At 37.3% G+C, this 23,463-nt stretch overlaps 1 protein-coding gene and 1 non-coding gene across 6 annotated transcripts in view; both read right to left on the bottom strand.

Moving 5' to 3' along the window:
• The window catches only part of ABL2 (ABL proto-oncogene 2, non-receptor tyrosine kinase), a 119,091-nt gene that overhangs the window by 51,892 nt on the left and 43,736 nt on the right, over positions 1-23,463 (bottom strand). The gene's annotated exons all lie outside the window — the stretch shown is intronic.
• On the bottom strand, positions 7,608-7,680 carry TRNAR-UCU. The gene has a single exon. It is a non-coding gene; the product is annotated as a tRNA-Arg (tRNA).

The raw sequence follows: 23,463 nt of genomic DNA on the forward strand, positions 1-23,463 counted from the left end.
TGTATAACTGATTCACTTTGTTATAAAGCAGAAGCTAACACACCATTGTAAGGCAATTATACTTCAATAAAGATGTTTAAAAAAAAAGCATATGATTCTTTAAATGCTTGTTTCAAGACTTAAAACTAAATGAAATCATGTATCTATATATTTAACAAATAATGAGTGCTTATCATGTGCCACACTATTTGGGGTAACATACTAATAAGTCATTATTTCCCAAAGTATGTTCCATGAAAGTAGATTGAGTACATGTCACAGGACAATACTGAATAAAACAAGTCTTACAACAAAGAAATGTCTAACTTATTAGAGTCATTAATATACTCATGTTTATAGCAGCCATCCAAAAGGCAGCTACAGCATGTAGCATATCTCAGATTTCTTTTCTCAGTCTGCTATTTTTGAGCATCTCAAAAAACTAGTATTCCGTTGTACAGCAGAAACTAACACAACATTGTAAAGCAATTATACTCCAATAAAGATATTAAAAAACAAACAAACAACTAGTATTCCAGGGAAGGCACTCTGAAATATGAACTGAGGGGATGAGAAAGGTTTGGACACACCTTTATGTCAAGCACTTCATACACATGAATTAAAATTATCTAATTTTTATAATAATCTTATCAGGTAAATAATGTAGCCAAAATCACAGGATGACTTACAGAGTAACCCACTTTTTTTTTTTAATTAATTAATTTATTTATTTATTTGGCTGCGTTGGGTCTTAGTTTCAGCATGCAGGATCTTCGCTGCGGCACGTGGGATCTTTTGTTGTGGCGAGCGGGCTCTGTTGCAGCGCATGGGCATCTCTCTAGTTGTGGCACACGGGCTCCAGAGCATGCGGGCTCAGCAGTTGTGGCACGCGGGCTCTCTAGTTGTGGCACGCGGGCTTAGTTGCCCCGCTGCATGTGGGATCTTAGTTCCCCAAGCAGGGTTCGAACCCACGTCCCCTGTGTTGGAAGGCAGATTCTTAACCACTGGACCACCAGGGAAGTCCCTAGAGTAACCCACTTTTAAAACCTGGCTGCTGGTCTTTCTCTGAAGTCCTGTGACACTCTTTTAATAAGAAAAGTGATAAGAACAAGAAACATTACTTACTCATGATTTACAAAGGCCAAACAAAAATGGGTTAAGACACTAAGAAAACAACACATTAAAAAAAAACATGGCAAATGACTTGAACAGACACTTCACCGAAGAGGTTATATAAATGGTGAATAAGCATATGAAAAGATGTTGAACATCAGCAGCCACTAAGAAAATGCAAATTAAAACCACAATGATACCACTACATGCCTATTAGAATGGCTAATATGAAAAACACTGACAATACCAAGTGCTGAGGATGCTGACCAACTGGAACTCTCAAACACTGCTAGGGAGAATGCAAAGTGATACAACCACTCTGAAAAACAGCCTGGCTGTTTCTTATAAAGTAAAACAAACACTTACCATATGACTCAGCAATTCCACTCACAGGTATTTACCCTAGTGAAATGAAAACTTGTATTCACAAAAACCTGTACAGAAACATTTATGGCAGCTCTAGTCATAACTGCCCCAAACAGGAAATAACCTAAATGTCCTTCAACAGATTTACAAATAAATTGTGGTATATCCATACAATGGAATACTACTCAGCAATAAAAAAGGAATGACCTATTGATATACACAACAACTTGAATCTCAAAGGCATTTTGCTAAATTTACAACAGAAGCCAGTCTCACAAGCACATTGTATGCTTCTATTTATATGCCATTCTTAAAGAGACAAAACTACAGTTCACCCTTGAACAACATGGGTTTGAACTGTGCAAGTTCACTTATACATAAGTTTTCCCTAAATACATACTACAGTGCTACAACAAACTGTGGTTGGTTGAATCCATGAATGTGGAACCGTAGATACCAGGGCCAACTGTGAAGTTATATCCAGATTTTCCACTGCTCAGAGGGCTGACACCCCTAACCCCCACGTTATTCAAGGGTCAATTGTGTAGTGACAGTGAACAGACCAGTGGTTGCCAGGGGTTAGGGGTAGAAGAAAGATGTGACTACGAAGGGATTGCACATGAAAGTTTTTTGGAATGATGTAACTGCTCTGATTATGGGATTACACAGATCTGCAGGGGTTAAAATCCAAAGAACTGTAAAACAAACAGAAAAATCAATTTTACTGTATGATAATTTTAAAAATAAAGAGAAAAAAGGCAAAAAATGGGGCTGAAAGTACATTTTCACACCAGTTACATGAAAATAATAAAAAGTCATGCCATAAATGTCATATCACAGAACACTAAATTTTAGTAATACCTACAGATGAGAATTTACAGCTTAACTTGACAATCTAAAATTTCCACACTTATTTTAGATATAAATACCCTTCTGTTCAGAATTGTGACAAAAGTTTAGAGGAAAGTAATAGCCCTCCTAAACACATAAAATGTGTGGAATTCAGCATTCCAAGATCTTTGCATCTTAGCAGAAACACATCATTGCCTATGTTGTTTAGGCAAAAGATAATGAAATATCTAAGGGATGAAAGGAATGTGCCAATCCTCTTTCCCTCATGGAATTCTCAAAGTCAATGTAACTAGCACCTGGTACAATGACTTCAATGCAAGCTCAGAGCTGACATTCCTAGGAAGGGACTCACAAATAAACCTAGATCATTCCTAAAGATCTACAATACAATCCTCTGTAATCCAAGCAGTCAGCTGTTTCACTGAGACTAGGGAAGCATGCAACAACTGCTTACATATACTCACATACACATTCACACACACATTTCTGCATGGAATGTATATGATGTGTCTGTGCCCATAAAGAAACAATATAACTCAATCCATAGGAAATTCTAAAATGCCTAACTCTCAGTATTAATTCATCAATTTATTAACTATTCAAATATTTATCAAACATCCACTTTGTACCAAACACTATAACAAGCACTTGGGATATAACTGTAAACTGGAAAGATGAAATCTGGCCCTCATCCATCACCTCCAATTTAAAGACATACAAGTCATTTTTATATCAACCATCTGAAGTAAAGTGAGATCAATGACAGCAAACTGCATAGCACATGACGGAAACTGAAAAAAACTTAGTATGGCCCCAGGATTTCTGTTTGTTCTTTGTGCGGAGGCAGGTATGTGCATGAAATGAAGTGCTAAGAAAATTAAAGTAGGAGAGGTAAGCAAGGACCAAATCTTGGAGAACCTTGAATGCCACACCAAGAATTTCAGATTTATCTTGTTGGCAATTAGAAGCCATTAATAGCAGTAACAATTTCAATAGTTTTTCTTTCAGACAAATATGTATTTTGAATATTCTGGATTATGGAGGAGGGGACAAATAGTTAAACCAAGGAAATAGAAAATACACACAATACACACTACGTCACTGAGCTAATAGTTAAATAGTATTTCTCTTTGCCTCAATAGAACAACATATTCACTTATTAACTCTTTTCCCAAGGAATTAAAATGAAGAACATCCTGCATAATATTAATAATTGACATTTGTATTAAACTTTACTATTTACAAATAGTAAATAAATAGTAAAATCATTTTTAACAGATATTGCTAACATTCACCCCATTTTATAAAATTAAAGATTGAGGACATATGTTAATTGAAAAACTGCCCTTGTTCTAACGTTCAAATTACATATAAATGAGAGAATGTGACCAATGTACTCGCTGGCTAAAAACAGATCAAATTAGTTCTCTGTGGCTCAACAATACCTCTTTCTGGCCCTAATTCCACAACCTTAGTTTAGGCCACCTTCATTCTTCACCTGGGTTTTTGCAATGGTCGGTCTCCTCACTGGTCTCTCAGCCTCTGGTCTTACCTAACATCAATCTAATATGCATAAACAGCCAAAGATGATTTTTTTCTTCTAGCTCACAGGAAAATCTGATTACATCACTACTCTGTTTAAAATCTTCCAATGATTTCCCCACTGCATTCAAGTTAAAGTCTAATCTCCCTCACATGGCATAAAAGGTTCTTTTGCAGGGACCTCGCCCTTACTCTCCTACCCATTCTCCTTTTGGTAAACACCTGGTCTCTCATCTTATGCTTTGCACATACTCAATAATTCCCCAAACTCTCTTTTTTTTTAGCAAATATTGTTCCCTCACCCCCAAATACTTTGTGTCCCACTGCCCCTACCTGGATTTTTCCTGGCTAACTCCTACTGCTTCAGATCTCAATTTAGGTATCTCATTCTAGTAAATAATATCCATGGACATGAGAGAAAGCATCTCATTAAAAGATGCACAAAATAGGTTGGACTCTTGTTCCCAGTTTTTCAGTTCCTCCCTGTTATAGAATTATACATCCAAATCTTTGGCCAGAAGACTCTGCAGTTACCTACCACTAGAATAGAGAAAGTATGTTTCCTGGCCTCACTGATGTTGGGCGTGGTCGTATGACTTTCTCTGCCCAACAGTGTGGGCAGTATGCCAATTTTGGTTTTGTTTTGTTTTTTAATATTTATTTATTTATTTTGGTTGCGCCGGGTCTTAGTTGCAGCACACGGGATCTTTGTTGTGGCATATGGGATCTTGCGGCGGGCAGACTTCTTAGTTGCGCCATGTGAACTCTTAGTTGTGACATGCATGCGGGATCTAGTTCCCCGACCAGGGATCGAACCCAGGCCCCCTTCATTGGGAACGCAGAGTACTACCCACTGGACCACCAGGGAAGTCCCCCGATTTTGAATTAGAGCCTTAACAGCTTTCATGTGTGTTTGTTTCTCACCCTTCTTGTGTTTCCACTTTCTCCACAGGAAGATTATGAGAGATGCAGAGCAGACCTATGAGTTTGGGAGTCAAATCCAGCTGAATCCAGTCAAACTCAGCTGAGAGCAACCAAAACCCAGCTGACCCAGAGACTCATGAGGGAGAGGGAAAAAACGTTGTTTTAAACCACTGGAAATTTCAGATTATTTACTACATAGCATTTTTGCAGCAATAGCTGATATAATGCATTTCCAATAAAATCTTACTTTTAACCATCAAAAATATATTCCTATTGTTTTGATTATGTACTAACAGGTTTAAATACTAAATCAATCATAAAATTTTTAAACACAGAGAAACTAAAAAATATCCAATTTCAATTTATATACCTATCTTAGGTGCAGAGAACTATGATATGGTATTTGGGGAGTCAATATAATGCGACATTAGGATAAAATTCTATGAGGGAAGTAGGACAGAAATACAAATCCAAAGAAAACAAGAATAATTTACAACTTTCAGCTGTTAAATGGTAATGGTAAGTGATAAATCACTGCGGTATTTAGATTCCTGGATACTTTTTCTTTTAAAATGATGTAAGAGCTTTATTTTAAAATATCATTATTTATAACATATCAAAAATTATATAATTCGCGATTATTTAAACTTATGATGAAAAAAGTTTTTAGATGTCACCAAAAATGTGCAAGAGAGTACACATCTATTTTCTTTCTTTTGGTGTACAGTTCTATGAATTTAATACATGTATAGATTCATGTAATCACCACCTGTTTGTACAAGATACAGAATAGGTACATACATCTCCCTCAGGCTACCCCTTTACAGTTACATCCTCTTCTAACCTAGATCTTCCAGAAGTCCTTTTAGGAAATACGTGAACAAAAAAGTATGAAAAACACTGCTGTATGACACTAACTAGCATGACTTACTTGTCCAGTTACTGAGGCTTCAAATTTTTAGCCAAATTCCAGTTCATTTAGTAATATTAATAATGCCAAAAATATCCAATAAGTAGTGGTAAAATCTACTCTGGGGGCCAAATAATATATTCAAGTCAGTCAAAACTGAGTTGGTTAATATACTTACTGACTCAGAGTTCATTACAGTCAAAACGTAAGTTTCTCCACAATACTCACAGAGGATGATATAGATGAACTTAATCTGGAAACTATTCTTATCTTTAAACAGGTTTGCTTGGTTATACTGATTAAGTATTAAAAGACCTCTCTGAGTTAGAATTTCCTCCCATTTTCTGCTTGCCTTAATTTTTCAGAAAGTTGAGATTTAGATAAATATCACTTCTAAAGAGCAATTCCAGATAAAATCATCAAAGTATAATACAAACAAGAATAAGCCCTTTTGCACACAAAAGGAATCTAACCAGTCTCTCAAAACACCAAGCATACCAGGAGAAGCACTGAAAGTCAAAACCAAGGGACTTTAAACAATTATGTAAAATATAAGCAGGGAAAGTCAAATATAGGAAATAACCTAAAGTAGCTCTTGCTGAATTAAGAACACTGCTTTCATTCTATCCAACTCTAAAGAAAAACCTGCTAACAAGGTAGGTTATTTTAGTCATTAAGACCAAACATTAAATAATACCTCTCTCTAAAAAAAAATACACAATACAAATCCCCAACACAGTTGTATCTGAGAATAAAAAAGAATTAAATGGAAAGTGTAAACTTCAGTAATCTGTGTTAGCATTAATTAATACACACAGAAATCCTCATTCACTCAAAAATTTTTGAACTACTACTCTGTTCAAGGGACTATAATTGTGATATAACATGACTGGTGATGGGCCATTTGTGCAGAAGCTCATTGATAATTCTACTAACCTCTTCATAACACACCACATTTTGAACCCACTTACAGCAGGGTTTTACTGTTAGCGAGATACTAAGGGGGATACAAAGATGAAAGATACAGAGACTGCTCTCAAAGAGCTTAACATCTAAGTTAGAGGTTTGGTTAGAATAGGTTCATTCTACACTGCTATGAAATAAAAGTACAACATGTACTTAATAATGCTACACTTAAATACAAGGAAATGGACATAAAATTCTGTAAGGAACTCTGTCAAACTTCACAGAATGAGTTTTCATGTACCCAGAAAAAGAACAATAAAATCATCAAACCTAACTACTGGTCACAAATGTTCCTTATTGATGCTATGAAACAATCCCACAGTGGGGGAAATCCCAACAGAGACCACATATAACTACCTTTCTCCTCACTAAAGCTGATCACAGAGCAAGAGCTTAAAATAATTTCATGGCAAAGTAAAAAGCAAATTAAATCATCTTAAAAATAATAATAGGTTATCAGCATTTTCAAATAGCAAAGACTAGAATTAAAAGTTGAATATGCTGCACTTCAAGAAAAAGTAACTCCTTAATCAGGTCTCGTTCTAAGGAAGATCATAAAGTAGGCCTTGATGGACAGGTACCCTCCTTTCCTGACCTCTCTTATGAATTTGTCTCCTTACTTCCCAAGGACTTTCACCCCTCACGATACTCCTACTACCCTCTACATGCACACATACATGAATGCACATACAAACTGTCCCAGGTCTATCTCTTTCTATCTGAAGGACTGAAGTGATTTTATCTTTGATTGGAGAGTGGTATTAGGGGGAAGAGAAGGGACTCCATTTATTTTCACTACACAAGAGCTAAGGGTGTTTACTCCTCCAGGCAAGGTCTCTAGAAAAATTGTGCTCTAGAGCCTTAGAATTTAAGGATAATATAATAAGTAACTTCTACTAAGATTTTGTTGTTGTTGTTGTTGTTGTTTTTGGCCATGCGGCATGTGGGATTTTAGTTCCCAGACCAGGGTTCGAACCTGTGCCCCCTGCATTAGAAGCGCAGCATCTTAACCACTGGACCACCAGGGAAGTCCCTACTAAGACGTTAATGCACATATAATGGCACTGAATCCCACCACCTCCCTAACTATAATGATATCTACATCTTAATAGGTTACACAGTGAAAACTGAAAGAAATCCATTTTTAAAAGAATTTTAGCCATTAACTAGCAGACAGAGAGACACTGCTGGTGTTCCTAAAATCATGCCATAAAGCCTATTCTTCTATCCCTATTAAAAAATACACATGGACTAGCTCTGTTTTAACTTTGGCCAAAAAGCAAGCAAATCTCTTCTGAAAATACTAAATTAAAATGGTCAGACAAATGTCTACCCAGAATATTATGGGGAACTCTGCACTGTAAAACACGTATATAACAAACCTCATCTGGACATTCAGAAACTTGTATTAAAAATCATAAATTAGGGACTTCAAGATGTGTCCCTGGTGTGCAGTGGTTAAGATTCCATGCTCCCAATGCAGGAGGCCTGGGTTTGATCCCTGGTTAGGGAACTAGATCCCACATGCATGTCGCAAACAAGAGTTCGTGTGACACAACTAAGGAGTCCACAAGCCGCAACTAAAGGAGCCCACAAGCCCCAACTAAGGAGCTGGCCTGCTGCAACTAAGACCCAGCACAACCAAATAAATAAATAAATAAATTTTTTAAAAAATCATAAATTATAAAGTTTTAGTTTAAAAAAAAAAAAAACTTCCATACACATTCTTCCAAAACCATCAAGAAATATTTTGAAGCATTTTCTAGGAAATAGCTGATATAATTAGAATAACGCAGTAACAAATTTTAAAGCTACAAAGGCCTTCACTGTCTTTTTAGAAATAATAACCTTTTCCTTTGCACAAAACAATATTAAGAGTGAAGGGAAGGACTTCCCTAGTGGCTCAGTGGTTAAGAATCCACCTGCCAATGCAGGGGAAATGGGTTCCCTCGAACCCTCGTCTGGGAAGATCCCACATGCCACAGAGCAACTAAGCCCATGCGCCACAACTTCTGAGCCTGCGCTCTAGAGCCCGCATGCCACAACTACTGAAGCCCACGTGCCTAGAGCCCATGCTCCGCAACAAGAGGAGCCACCACGATGAGAAACCCGCGCACCGCAACGAAGAGTAGCCCCCACTCGCGGCAACTACAGAAAGCCCACACACAGCAGCGAAGACCCAACGCAGCCCCAAAAAAAAAAGAGTGAAGGGAGAGAACCTAAAGGTGAAGACAAGATTTAAGATACATAACAATTCCATTAGATATGATATCAAATGTTATATCAATTATTTAAAATGTCATTGTGATAAATAGGTCTTATCTGGATACTAATTCAGAAGAGAATGACTTTTGAACCTAACTGGATATATGACTATACAGAAGCAAAACAAATAAATGTTTTTTAAAAGAATAAATTACAATAACACTCAAAAAAACCCTGAAGCATGATACTTCATGCTTGCAAGGGGAAAAAAAAAAAGCTTCAAATATATTGGTAAACCACCATTTTTATTACGGTTTCCCCTTATTAACTATTCGTGTGTGTGCATGTGTGTATTCATATCAAATTTCAGGTAAAGAAGAAAAAAATTCCCACTTTTTTGTATTCTGACCTATGTATGTATATGCCTTAAAAGCAGCTGTGGAGCACCTCTTCACTCATAACATGTTCTCTTCCTTTGTCTCTGACTTTCCCTCCCCTCCCCTGCATGCCCTGGGAACATATTACTCCCCTACTCCTACCTCCTCACCTTGGATCAAAGAATAAGAAGCTTACCCCATCCCTACTACTTGCAGAACACCCAAAGCCGTTCCAGTACTATAGTTCATTCTTCTTTGATATTCCTCGCTGAAATCCCCTGCACCTGTACATACACCTGAGAATTAGTTTGAAATATTTTGAAATATATATGAATATTACACTTTATTCAGTCCACAGTATAGTCTTAAAACCTTCTACAACTTTTTTTAATATCCCTCAACTTTTCTATTGATTCTAAGCAAAAAAGGAGAAGGTAGAGAAAGATAAAAGAGTGATTATCCCCTGGCCTCCTCTTAGTGCCTTTACCTTTTGCTACTGCCTGTGAAATTTCTTAGAGCACTTTTTATTTCAAAAACAGGAGAAAATATATAAGATAGGGGGTTTTGGGGGTTTTTGTTTGTTTTTGGGTTTGGGCACAAATAGGCAAGGTGGAAAATGTACATGGCCAGAGAAGGAATAGGAAATTAGGGATGCCAAAACCAGAAAGAAAATAAAGAGGGGCAGAATATTAGACCAGGCTGATATTAGATGTTGAGCTAGCTCCTTTACCCTATTCCCTTTACCACTTGAATTGGCCCTCTGTTCCCTGGCCAGCCTCAAAAAAGAAAAGCCACCACCAGTCACTTGGAGCTGGTGAAGACTAGACTTCCACAGTCAAGAATACTTCACAATAGTAAAAGTTTACCAAGTATTTGGTGGCTTATTTAGAATATTAGAACAGACTAGTCTGAAGCTACCTAAAGGAAATAAATTAGCTATCTGAGGAGTAGGATGGGAGGGGGAAGCTACTCTCCTTAAATAGATGTCCTTAAGGAATAAACATCTAGGGCTCCCCTGGTGACGCAGTGGTTGAGAATCCGCCTGCCAGTGCAGGGAACACAGGTTTTAGCTCTGGTCCGGGAAGATCCCACATGCCGCGGAGAGACTAAGCCCGTGTGCCACAACTACTGAGCCTGCGCTCTAGAGCCCGTGAGCCACAACTACTGAGGCTGCGTGCCACAACTACTGAAACCCGAGCACCTAGAGCCCGTGCTCCGCAACGAGAAGCCACCGCAATGAGAAGCCCACGCACCGCAACGGAGAGCAGCCCCCACTCGCCGCAACTAGAGAAAAGCCCGCACACAGCAACAAAGACCCAATGCAGCCAAAAATAAATAAAATTATTTTTTAAAAAGGAATAAACATCTAGCTCTTAATTTTAATCTCTCAGCAGACAAATATCCTAGGAAGTTTTACTACTGTCTGGCATGCTGTCTTGTAAGTCTAATAAATGAGAATGTGAGCTCATGCCCTAGCCAGTAAGACATAAAGGCTGATGAAAGGGATGATGAAGCAAATTAATAAAGGAGATTACTGGTTAGAAAAATTCTTACCACTCTCTCCACAATCAAAAGAGGTTGTAAGAAATTGATAGAAATCAATTATCACTCCTTTTTAACTATACGCATAAAAGAGTTCTTAAAGTTCTAAAAGTCTCTCACTTGGGAGATGAAGGCAAATATCTGGGATAGTCAAGTGCTATTCAAGAAAACAGAAGCCTTATTAGGCCATTATTAACAGCAGCTAGTTTTGGGGTTTTTTTGTATATCAGAAATGTTTTTATTGTTACTAATATTCCATTATATGAATATACCACAGATTGTTTATACATTAACCTACTGATGGGCATTTTTGCTGTTTTCAGTTTCTCGCTATTAAGAATAAAACTGCTATGAACATCCTTTTTTTTGCTTTTTTTTTCTTGCTTTCATTTCTTTTCAGTAAATACTTAGAAATGAAATGGTGGTCATGGGATAGGTGTATTCTTAACAGTAAAAGCTTAAGTGCTAAACAGTTGCTCAAAGTTGTTATACCATTTGCCCTACAATCAGCAACATTTGTGAGTTCCATTTTTCCACATCCAGTTGATATACTGTTGGTGCTGTCAGCCTTTTTTTTTAACATCTTCATTGGAGTATAATTGCTTTACAATAGTGTGTTAGTTTCTGCTTTATAACAAAGTGAATCAGCTATACATATACATATATCCCCATATCTCCTCTCTCTCGCGTCTCCCTCCCACCCTCCCTATCCCACCCCTCTAGGTGGTCACAAAGCACCGAGCTGATCTCCCTGTGCTATGGGGTAACAGCAGCTAGTTTTTAATGTTGTTACATTTTCCTATGGTAAAAAAAATACAAGTAGTTGATCATTTTTCCAAAGTAAAACTCTAGATTTGATGAGCCAAACTTAGGAGTGAGTATATCAATAGAAAAAAATCAACTTTAACTCAACACATTAGCCTAGGGGAAAGGGAGGGACTAGTGAGGCACAGGTTTCTGTTACTGGCAAGAAGAACAAGGATTAAAACCATTGTAAGAGATTAAAAAACAAACAAACAAAAACACTGTAAAACAAAATAAAACAAAAACTGGTTGCAAGCTAGGCTGCTACACTAAGCATCTTGATTATTCCAAAGATGCCCTGAGATCCAACCCAACCCTTCTGGCTTCCGCCAAAGAAGCATAGAAACAGCCAAGTTCCAAGAATAGTCATGACATACCATCCCCTTCCAACTACAGTCATCCTCAGGGAGACTGTCGGTCTTCGGGAGTATCTTGCCCTGGGTCTAAAGGCACTATCAGAAGGTCAATGAGTTGTTATCACTGCTTCCTTCTTTATCCACTGAAACCCAAATAAACAGGAAAATAAGGAACCTTGGATTTAATAGCAATTAATTCATTTCATTTCATTTATTTATTTATTTACTTTTACGGCCACACTGCGAAGCTTGCAGGATCTGACTTCCCCGACCAGGGATTGAACCCATGCCCCCTGCAATGAAAGCGCAGAGTCCTAACCACTGAACCGCCAGGGAATTCCCAATTCATTTAATTTAATGGCAATTACTTTATGTAATTCATTGGGGACAGCAAGACTAGACTAAAACTGTTATCTCTTTCAAAAATCTTGTTTTCTGGGGCTACCTGGAAAACAATAGGTGCTAAAATCAACTTTTAAAATACTTAAGAATAAAAGATGGCCCTTCTCCTGCAAAGCTGAGGTCAACTGTATATTAACAAGTTATATAACCAGTTTAAAAGTGAGTTTTTGGTCCGGGAATAAGAGCTACTCATACTGTTCTCCCTGTTCAGTCATCAGTAGCCAAGGAAAAAATTCTTACTAAAACTTCTTTACCTTAACACATTATGGCCTATTGGAGTGTCATGGCCTTCTAACAGAATGCCCATAACAAGATCCAAGGCTTCTGGTCTCTCTACTCATTATATGTGTAATACATTCTGGTATGTAATTGAAGTGCTATGTGTAAATATACTTGTGTGTGTTTTAAGTTTGCAGTTATCCTTGATGCATTTCTCCCCTTTATTTCAAGTTTTCATTAAGTATCTAGAGATAATTATCCATATGCAAATGGTGCTACACTCTTAAAAGTAACCTACTTTCTTATAAGTGCTAAGTATTTTACTATGTGATTCAATATACAATATATACGACATGTAATATGTAAATACAATATATATATCACTAATGTAGAATGGTGCGTAGCAGAACCTTTTTTGACATAAATTGTGCAAAAAGTAAAGTTCTGCCCAAGTTATGATTTTCATAGCCACAGAATACAATTTAATAAAAGTTTATGATATTTCAATGTAGATGTGCTTGAAAAGTCTTCAATAAACTAACTTTGAACTATGAAAATATCTAACAAATAAGAATTAGAAAGTATTTGGAGACTTGAATATACTTGTACCACCCGGCATACAGAGGTTCTGTCTCGCACTGTACAAACTACTCTTTTTTTTGTAAAAGGGGAGGAGAGGACAAAAGAACTGGGAATGTAAACATCATGGAAATTCATCGTAATGTCAGCCATGGAATTTAAGAGATAGGAGAAACTTTATAGATTATCTAATTCAAGCCCCATTTTTAAGGATGAAGTAACTGAAATAGAAAGAGAAATTAACAGACTCATCTGAGGTAATATATAACTAGTTAAAGGCCTTATAGGTAGAATTATCTCCTAAGAATGAATCCCAGTACATGGCAGGTAAGGATGTAAAATGGTGAGTTCAGTGGAAAACATTTTGGTGGTTCCTCAAAAAGCTTAACACTGAATTATCACATGTCCCAGCAATTCCCCTCCCAGGTATATACTCAAACGAACTGAAAATAAGGATTCAAACAGATACTTAACACGCCAATGTTCATTGAAGCATTATTCCCAATAGTCAAAAGGTAGAAACAACCCAAGTGCCTAGCAAGAAATGAATGGAGGGACTTCTCTGGTGGTCCAGTGGATAAGACTCCTCGTTCCCAATGCAGGGGACCCACGTTCAATCCCTGGTCGGGGAACTAGATCCCGGATGCATGCCTCTACTAAGAATCCACATGCCGCAACTAAGAATCCGCATGCCGCAACTAAGACCCAGCAGAGCCAAAATAAATGAATATTAAAAAAAGAAAGAAAAAAATGAATGGATAAACAGAAGTAGTATATACATACAATAGAATATTATTCAGCCATAAAAAGGAATGAAGTTCTGATACATGCTACAACGTGGTGAACTTTGAAAACATTATGCTAATTGAAATAAACTAGATACAAAAAGACAAATATTGTATGATTCAACTTACATGAAATATCTAGACTAGGCAAATTCATGAGACAGAATGTAGATTAGAGGTTACTAGGGGCTGTGAGGAGGGAAGAATGGAGTTATTGCTTATTGGTGATATTTTCTGCTTGGGTTGTTAGAAAAGGTTTGGAAATAGTGGTGATAGTTGCAATACATTGTGAATGTAATAAATGCCACTGAGCTGTACACTCAAAATGGTTATAACGGCAAACTTTATGTTATATATATTTTATAGCACTACAAAAAAATTTTAAGAGTAAATCCCATAAAAGCTGATGTGCTGGAGTCAGGTAGTTCTGGCATGGAAGAGCTGGTCTACCCCAGGAAAAAACACAACAGAGATGTCTTCAATCCCACACTTTAATTTTTTTAAATTATTTTAAATAAATCTAGGGACTTCCTTGGTGGCGCAGTGGTTAAAAATCCACCTGCCAATGTAGGGGACACGGGTTTGAGCCCTGGTCCAGGAAGATCCCACATGCCACAGAGCAACTAAGCCTGTGCACCACAACTACTGAGCCTGCACTCTAGAGCCCGCGAGCCACAACTACTGAAGCCCGTGCGCCTAGAGCCCATGCTGCGAAACAAGAGGAGCCACCACAATGAGAAGCCCGTGCACCACAACGAAGAGTAGACCCCGCAACTAGAGAAAACCTGCGTGCAGCAATAAAGACCCAATGCAGTCAAAAATAAATAAATAAATTTAAATAAATCTAAATAAATTCCGGTTTTCACACAGTTGCTGTTTATATAATAAATATTTATGGTACCTAGATTCATGCCAAAAAATCCAAGACATTTTTAGTATGCTTATACTCTCCTTGAATATTGTTTCACCTAATGATTTCACAACTAAATTTAGTAACAGAAAGAGTAAAAACTTACAGTAAAATGATTAAGATTCTGGACTCTAAAAAGGAAGAACATCTATCATAAAGCCTTCTTGTAAAAACAAACATGTATCACCCACTGACTAAGTCATTATTTCTAAGGAACACCCAGATGACAACTTTTGACGTCAAGAATAGGAAGGAAAGCAAGATTGACAAAAAGAGAGTGGAAATTAGGAAACACAAATGCATTAACAATAGTTACATCTTAAGTAGGAACAATATAATGAATCACCAATTTAAAATGTGCAAACTCAGATGTACTGATCTAGAAGGGTAAGACACATAATCTTGTTCAATTATTTAAAGAGCTCGGATAATTCCTCCACGTGAAGATGAAGTCTGCAATTCTAATCTTCCTACCTAACATCCCAATCCCATAATAAGCAATCATATTATACTGATTTTGATTTATGACACATACTCACTGGAATACTGATTATTTCATAAGTCAAGTGTCGAAGCAATTTTCGGTTTGGGAAGGCGAAGAAGTGAAATTTAAAAGCCAGGAATATTCAATATATAATGCTACATAATGTAAATATTAGGAAACAAGAGCAACAGCTATCTTAAAAGCTTTCTGTAATAGAAAGTATCTGTGAAGAATAAGCCAAGAGCTAGGGAGTACCGAGGTAAATAAGACATGATCCCTGGCCCTCAAGAACCTCACATACTAGTGGGAGAAATAAAAAAGTAATTATCATGGTTACATACAGAGATGTGGCCTGAATGTTTTGGTATCATAGAGCAGGAGTGTCAACTAGTATAGCCAAAAGCAGAGAAGGCCTCTTAAAAGAGGATTCTTGGTCTGAGTCTTAAAGGAAAGCCAAGAGTTAGCCGTGGAATAAAAGTCAGCATGTTAGCATGTAAAAAAGTACAACTGTCATACATACATATATGTATTTTTTTTTCATTCTTTCAAGAAATATTTCTAGACTACCTACTACTTGCCAGGCACAGACCATGTTTAGAGAACAACATGTATTTTAGTATGGCTGAAGCCTAGAGAGCATGTATGAGACTAGGCAGGCACCATATTATGAAAGCCTTGGATGCTCTGCTAAGGAGTTTAGACCTCATCCTGAAGATGGTAAGAAATCAATGAAAGCTATTAAGGAAATGACAAGATCAGATACACTCTGATCAAGATCAATACACTCTGATTCAGGCTTTCCTATACAATCTCTCTGAGGAGCTGGCATGAAGACTTCAAAGGGAAAAGAAGGAAGGAGCTGATATGACCCATGTTTCAAAGATACTGTATGAACATCAGCAGCTAAAGTCTACTACTTCTCTTGTTCTGTCACCAGACTCCACTCTAATGGGGTACAAAGCTTCCATACCAGCAGCAGGTAGAAGATAGAAGAGTGGTAATGTAGAGGAATTCCTCTGGCCAAAATTCATAAGGGCCATCCACAGGGAACTACTAATTTTAAACAGAATATTATATTAACAAAATAAAACTAGAGCATATTAAAACATTACCTGATAAGATGGTAAATTCTATGTTGTATGTATTTTACCACAATTAAAAATAATTTTTAAAAAAAGAGAAGAAAAAACAACTGCAATTTAGGCACCCTATTTTTTCTACTCTGGCAAACATTTTACAAAAATGTAAACACATTAGTTCATACTATACTTAATTATAATTCCCTCATTCTTCCTTCACAATTAAAGAACTCTTCAAAGTCTGCCTCCTACCACAAAGCAAAATGTTTAAGACCACAAAGAAAAAGTATGATAATTACTATCTTACTAGGGGAGAGAGGAGAATCATATCCCAAATGGACACCATCCAGTAGCCCACTATCCTTTCCTAGAGACTTGCCATGGTGCAAACTGCCACCATAAAGAATGCACATGAATTTGGGCAGACACATTCTAACAGCACAGCTGTCTGTCCAGGCATGCTGCTGAAACAATAGTACATTCCTACTTGTCCTGTCCCCCACCCACCCTAAGCCCCCTTACAAAAGGGAGTTTAAACAAAAAACTGTCTTATTTAAGCATCTAATATGTATATGTGTGTGTGTGTGTGTGTGTGTTCAGTAAGATCAGTTAGGTAATAACAGTAGCAATGAACCCCTCTAACATCACCCTTATCGCTATGTTAGTCTCTGAAGATTCCTGAAGAGGAAAATAATTTTTTTCATGTGTATTTCTCAAACGTCTTGACTTGAGACTGCCATTTAGGTTCAAAGAGAGGATAACAAGTCACCATCTTTCAGAAACTTGATATAGTACGGTAGAGGAGTGAGTACTGAGAGTCAGAGTAATGGAGTTTGAGTCCTAGGTAGCCATCTTACTAGCTTTGTGACCTTGGGGAAATTGTCCAACCTCTTTGAGCTACAGTCTGTTCATCTATAAAACATGAACAATGATGCTTACACTACCTACATTATAGAGTTGCTGTGATCAAAGAACTAAATGTAACCTTACCTCAGCCACACGCTGCAATGCACCCTTCTCAATAATCTAAATTTAACACAACCCATTTTGAATACGTATTCTAGCTTACTAACTCATTCCTTCCAGTACATGAACTCTTATCATAATTTGATCCCATCAGGACCTCAAATCTACCGACTCAACTATTTTTTCATTGTCCCTCACCCCTTGAAGTCCCCTCTTCTCTCTTTATCCAGTTTAAGTTCCATGATCCATAAACATAATCACTCGCTCCCCTCTCACTTGGATACACTCACTTTGCAAAATCACAAGCTTGATTAAATTAAATTCTCTATTCTCCTACTCCTAAAATCAATATGGATGGAGGAAAAACACACACACACACACACACAACCAAGCTGACTGGTGACACTTTTAACTCATGACCTTTAACTTCAAGTAAGCCCTTAATTCTGCCTGGGAATAGTACTGTATTTTCCTAGGCCATTTCACTCTCGCATTTCTCTAAATGACAATTATATGCGCTCTCCTCTCTTCTCAAACTTCTAATGCCTTCTTCCATCCCCTTTTTTGCCCTCAGCCGATAACTTTGCTCAGAAAATTAAAGGGATTAGAATTTCCAGGAATTACCACCATATCCACCCACAGTATCAGCATCTATCTGCACCTAAATGCTCTGCCTTCCTTCTTGTTATAATAAATGAACAACTATCTGTTCTCTTTTCAATATCAGCTCCAGCAATTCTTCTGCTCTCTTCTATATCATCAATATCTCCCTCTCCTCCTTTCTACTAGATCACTTCCATGAGCATATGAAGCATATACGAAAATGCTGTAACTTCTCCTATCATAAAAACTGTACTAGCAGAAACACTGCCAGGTTGAAATAAAGAGAACAGACAGTATAAAATGAAAACAGGCCTTTGGATTCCCCACATTTCTATGAGGAGGAAACAGGCTGAGAAAATGACTCATCTGCAAACACAGGCTGTATTTTATGGAAAAGGAAGACCCAAGGGGACGGGACAAAGAGATTAAGAAGGGTGACATAACTTTTACAAGGTCATGCAACTAAATAAGTAGCAGACGTGGGATTTAACACAGAAAGTCTACATTCTTAACCAATATACCTATTATGTGCCAACCAAAATACACATATCTCACTGAATCTTTTTAACTTTTTATTTTATATTGGAGCATAGTTGATTAACAATGTTGTGTTAGTTTCAGGTGTACAGCAAAGTGATTCAGTTACACATACACATGTATCTATTCTTTTTCAAATTCTTTTCCCATTTAGGTTGTTACATAATATTGAGCAGAGTTCCCTGTGCTATACAGTAGGTTCTTGTCTGTTATCCATTTTAAATATAGCAGTGTGTACCTGTCAATCCCACCCTTCCCCCCTGGTAACCATAATTCATTCTGTAAGTCTGTGAGTCTGTTTCTGTTTTGTATCTTTTTTGTACTTTTTTTTTAGATGCTGCATATAAGCAATATCAGACGATATTTCTCAAACGGTATTATTTCATTCTTTTTAATGGCTGAGTAATATTCCATGGTGTATATATACCACATCTTCTTTATCCATTCTTCTGTCAATGGACATTTAGGTTGCTTCCATGTCTTGGCTATTGTAAACAGTGTTGCAATGAACATTGGGGTGCATGTATCCTTTCTGACCATGTTTTTATCCAGATATATGCCCAGGAGTGGGATTGCAGGATCATATAGTAGCTCTGTTTTTAGTTTGTTTGCTTTTTTTAATTAATTTTTATTGGAGTACAGCTGCTTTACAATGTTGTGTTAGCTTCTACTGCACAGGAAAATGCAACAGCCATACATATACATATATCCCCTCCCTTTTGGATTTCCCTCCCATTTAGGACACCACAATGCATTATGTAGAGTTCCCTGTGCTATAGAGTGTTTTCCCCTCAGTTGTCTATTTTATACATAGTATCAATAATGTATATGTGTCATCCCAATCTCCCAGTTCCTCCCAACCCACCCCTTTCCCCCTTGGTATCCATATATTTGTTCTCTATGTCTGTGTGTCTATTTCTGCTTTGCAAATAAGATCATCTATACCATTTTTCTAGATTCCATATACATGCATTAATATACAATATTTGTTTTTCTCTTTCTGACTTACTTCACTCTGTATGACACTCTCTAGGTCCATCCACGTCTCTACAAATGACCCAATTTCGGTCGTTTTTATGGCTGAGTAAAATTACATTGTATATATATACCACATCTTCTTTACCCATTCCTCTGTTGATGGACATTTAGGTTGCTTCCATGTCCTGGCTATTGTAAATAGTGCTGCTATGAACATTGGGATGCATGTGTCCTTTTGAATTATGGTTTTCTCTGGGTATATGCCCAGTAGTGGGATTGCACGGTCGTATGGTAGTTCTATTTTTAATTTTTTAAGGAACCTCCATACTGCTCTCCACAGTGGCTGTACCAGTTTACATTCCCACCAACAGTGTAGGAGGGTTTCCTTCTCTCCACACCCTCTCCAGCATTTATTGGCTATGGATTTTTTGATGATAGCCATTCTGACTGGCGTGAAGTGCTACCTCATTGTAGTTTTGATGTGCATTTCTCCAATCATTAGCGATGCTGAGAATCTTTTCATGTGCCTCTTGGCTATCTGTATGTCTTCTTTGGAGAAATGTCTATTTAGTTCTGCCCATTTTTTGACTGGGTTGTTTGTTTTGATGATATTAAGCTGCATGAGCTGTTTGTAAATTTTGGAGACTAATCCCTCGTCGGTCACATCATTTGCAAATATTTTCTCCCATTCTGTGGGTTGTCTTTTCGCTTTGTTTACGGTTTCCTTTGCTGTGCAAAAGCTTTTGAATTTAATTAGGTCGCATTTTATTTTTCTTTTTATTTCCATTACTCTGGGAGATGGATCGAAAAAGATCTTGCTGCAATTTACGTCAGAGTGTTCTGCCTATGTTTTCCTCTAAGAGTTTTAGAGTGTCCAGTCTCACACTTAGGTCTTTAATCCATTTTGAGTTATTTTTGTGTCTGGTGTTAAAGAATATTCTAATTTCATTTTTTTACATGTAGCTGTACAGTTTTCCCAGCATCATTTGTTGAAGAGACTGTCTTTCCACCATTGTACAGTCTTGCCTCCTTTGTCATAGATTAATTGGCCATGGATGTATGGGTTTATTTCTGGGCATTCTATCCTGTTCCGTTGATCTATATTTCTATTTTTGTGCCAGTACCATACAGTTTTGATGACTATACCTTTGTAGTATAGTCTGAAGTCAGGGAGCCTGATTCCTCCAGCTCCATTTTTCTTTCTCAAGATTGCTTTGGCTATTGGGGGTCCTTTGTGTCTCCACACAAATTTTAAAATGTTTTGTTCTAGTTTTGTGGAAAATACCACTGGTAATTTGATAGGGATTGCATTGAATCCGTAGATTTCCTTGGGTAGTACAGTCACTTTGACAATATTGATTCTTCTAATACAAGAACATGGCACATCTTTCCATCTGTTTGTGTTGTCTTCCATTTCTTTCATCAGCATCTTATAATTTTCGGAGTACAGGTCTCGTCTCTTTAGGTAGGTTTATTCCTAGGTATTTTATCCTTTTTGATGCAATGGTAAATGGGATTGTTTCTTTAATTTCTCTTTCTGATGTTTCATTGTCAGTGTATAGAAATGCAACAGATTAGTGTATTAATTTTGTAACCTGCAACTTTACCAAATTCATTGATGAGCTCTAGCAGTTTTCTGGTAGTGTCCTTAGGATTTTCTATGTATAGTATCATGTCATCTGCAAACAGTGACAGTTTAACTTCTTTTTCAATTTGGATTCTTTTTATTTCTTTTTCTTCTCTGACTGTCGTAGCTAGGACTTCCAAAACTATGTTGAATAAGAGTGGCGAGAGTGGACATCTCATTAAATCTTTACAACCCTATGAGTAGAAAAGTGCTAAAATTATCCCCATTTTAAAAATGCAGAAACCGAAGCTTAGCTAGATTCAGTAACTTAAAACACATTTTCCAAAAAAACTACTTTTTAAACATCTACATTATATTCAGAATTGAGATAAAACTTACAAACCAAAAAGATAAACAAGATATGTATTACATTTAACAGTCAGTTTCCAAAGTATTCTCTTACAAGAAAATTACTGCATCGAAATGTTTAAGTAAGGGACAAGAAAGATGTCTCAAAAATAATAAAATGACTATATTCTTTTTTTTTAATTTTATTTATTTTTGGCTGTATTGGGTCTTTGTTGCTGCGCACAGGCTTTCCCTAGTTGTGGCGAGTGGGGGCTACTCTTCGTTGCGGTGCGTGGGCTTCTCATTGCAATGGCTTGTCTTGTTGCAGAGCATGGGCTCTAGGCGTGCACACTTCAGTAGCTGTAGCATGCGGGCTCAATAGTTGCGGCTCGTGGGCTCTAGGGCACGCAGGCTTCAGTAGTTGTAGCCTGCAGGCTGTAGAGCACAGGCTCAGTAGTTGTGGTGCACAGGCTTAGTTGCTCCACAGCATGTGGGATCTTCCCCAGACCAGAGGTCGAACCCGTGTCCCCTGCATTGGCAGGCAGATTCTTAACCACTGAGCCACCAGGGAAGTCCCAAGAATGACTATATTCTTAAACCATTAAAACTACTGACTTGAGTCTAATAATACACACTAATGCTAAATATAACCACTCTTCCACTAAATTTTACTGTATAACGAACAACCCTGTTTTTAGAGTGGGGGCTACTCTTCGTTGCGGTGCGTGGGCTTCTCATTGCAATGGCTTGTCTTGTTGCAGAGCATGGGCTCTAGGCGTGCACACTTCAGTAGCTGTAGCATGCGGGCTCAATAGTTGCGGCTCGTGGGCTCTAGGGCACGCAGGCTTCAGTAGTTGTAGCCTGCAGGCTGTAGAGCACAGGCTCAGTAGTTGTGGTGCACAGGCTTAGTTGCTCCACAGCATGTGGGATCTTCCCCAGACCAGAGGTCGAACCCGTGTCCCCTGCATTGGCAGGCAGATTCTTAACCACTGAGCCACCAGGGAAGTCCCAAGAATGACTATATTCTTAAACCATTAAAACTACTGACTTGAGTCTAATAATACACACTAATGCTAAATATAACCACTCTTCCACTAAATTTTACTGTATAACGAACAACCCTGTTTTTAGTTTGAGAAATTTTTTGACTGCATATTTGTTTTGTGTTATTTTTACTGGAAACTATCTACAGGGCAGTATTTTACTGTATCTATTAATAACTGCAACTTATTTTTGTAGTGTGCTTTCCAGTTAAAATCTTTCAAGTAAATGGGGTAGGCACAGGTGTTCCTCCTGCAGTAAGTTTTCAAAACTCAAATTGGATATGACTAAAGGAACACAATTTATACTGCATAGAATGCTACTGGTTAAAATTCACAATCAAGGAAAACACTGTGTGTGCATCACCTTCAAGACAGATGCTGGGTGATTAAGGAGTGAGGTGTTATTTCCTTTGCCACTGATAGTTGTGACTTTTCCTGCCAATTATTATTTTTATAACCAATTGTCAGTATAGCTGGCTATGTCTGCCTGTGATTAGTATCAAACATTGCTCAAGAAAGCAATTTCTTTCACAACTCTTCCACAAAGAGCACATTTCAGTTATAAGCAGCTTTCATTTTTTCCTCTACTTTGGCTAGAATCACTAGATATACCAATTTACATGCCAACAGGGTGCTTCAGAGTTCAATATTTATGGGTGTTGTAACAGCCTCATTACCTCAAAGTTTTGGAAACTGTAACTATTTTGTTAGGAGTTAACAAAGTTTGTTTCTATATATCTGTAAATATTTGGCTTGCTAAATAATAATGTCAATAAAAATTTAAGGATAACATTATTTAAAATTTAAAAATTAATTAAAGATACTTTCTCTGTTTAATTTTTTAAACTATTAAGCATGTTAAAATGCTACTAACATCCTTAGCTATTTGTTAAATCAAGTGCCCCAATGATTCTTATAAGCAAAACCATTCAATCTACTTGCAGTTACTTATACCTCAAAAAAATAATGAATGTCCTAAAATATTCCATAAATCAGACAACCTATAAAGCCAAACTGGTTCTTCTTA

Source organism: Balaenoptera musculus, chromosome 1 (genome assembly GCF_009873245.2).
Source record: "Balaenoptera musculus isolate JJ_BM4_2016_0621 chromosome 1, mBalMus1.pri.v3, whole genome shotgun sequence".
Taxonomy (NCBI): Eukaryota; Metazoa; Chordata; class Mammalia; order Artiodactyla; family Balaenopteridae; genus Balaenoptera; species Balaenoptera musculus.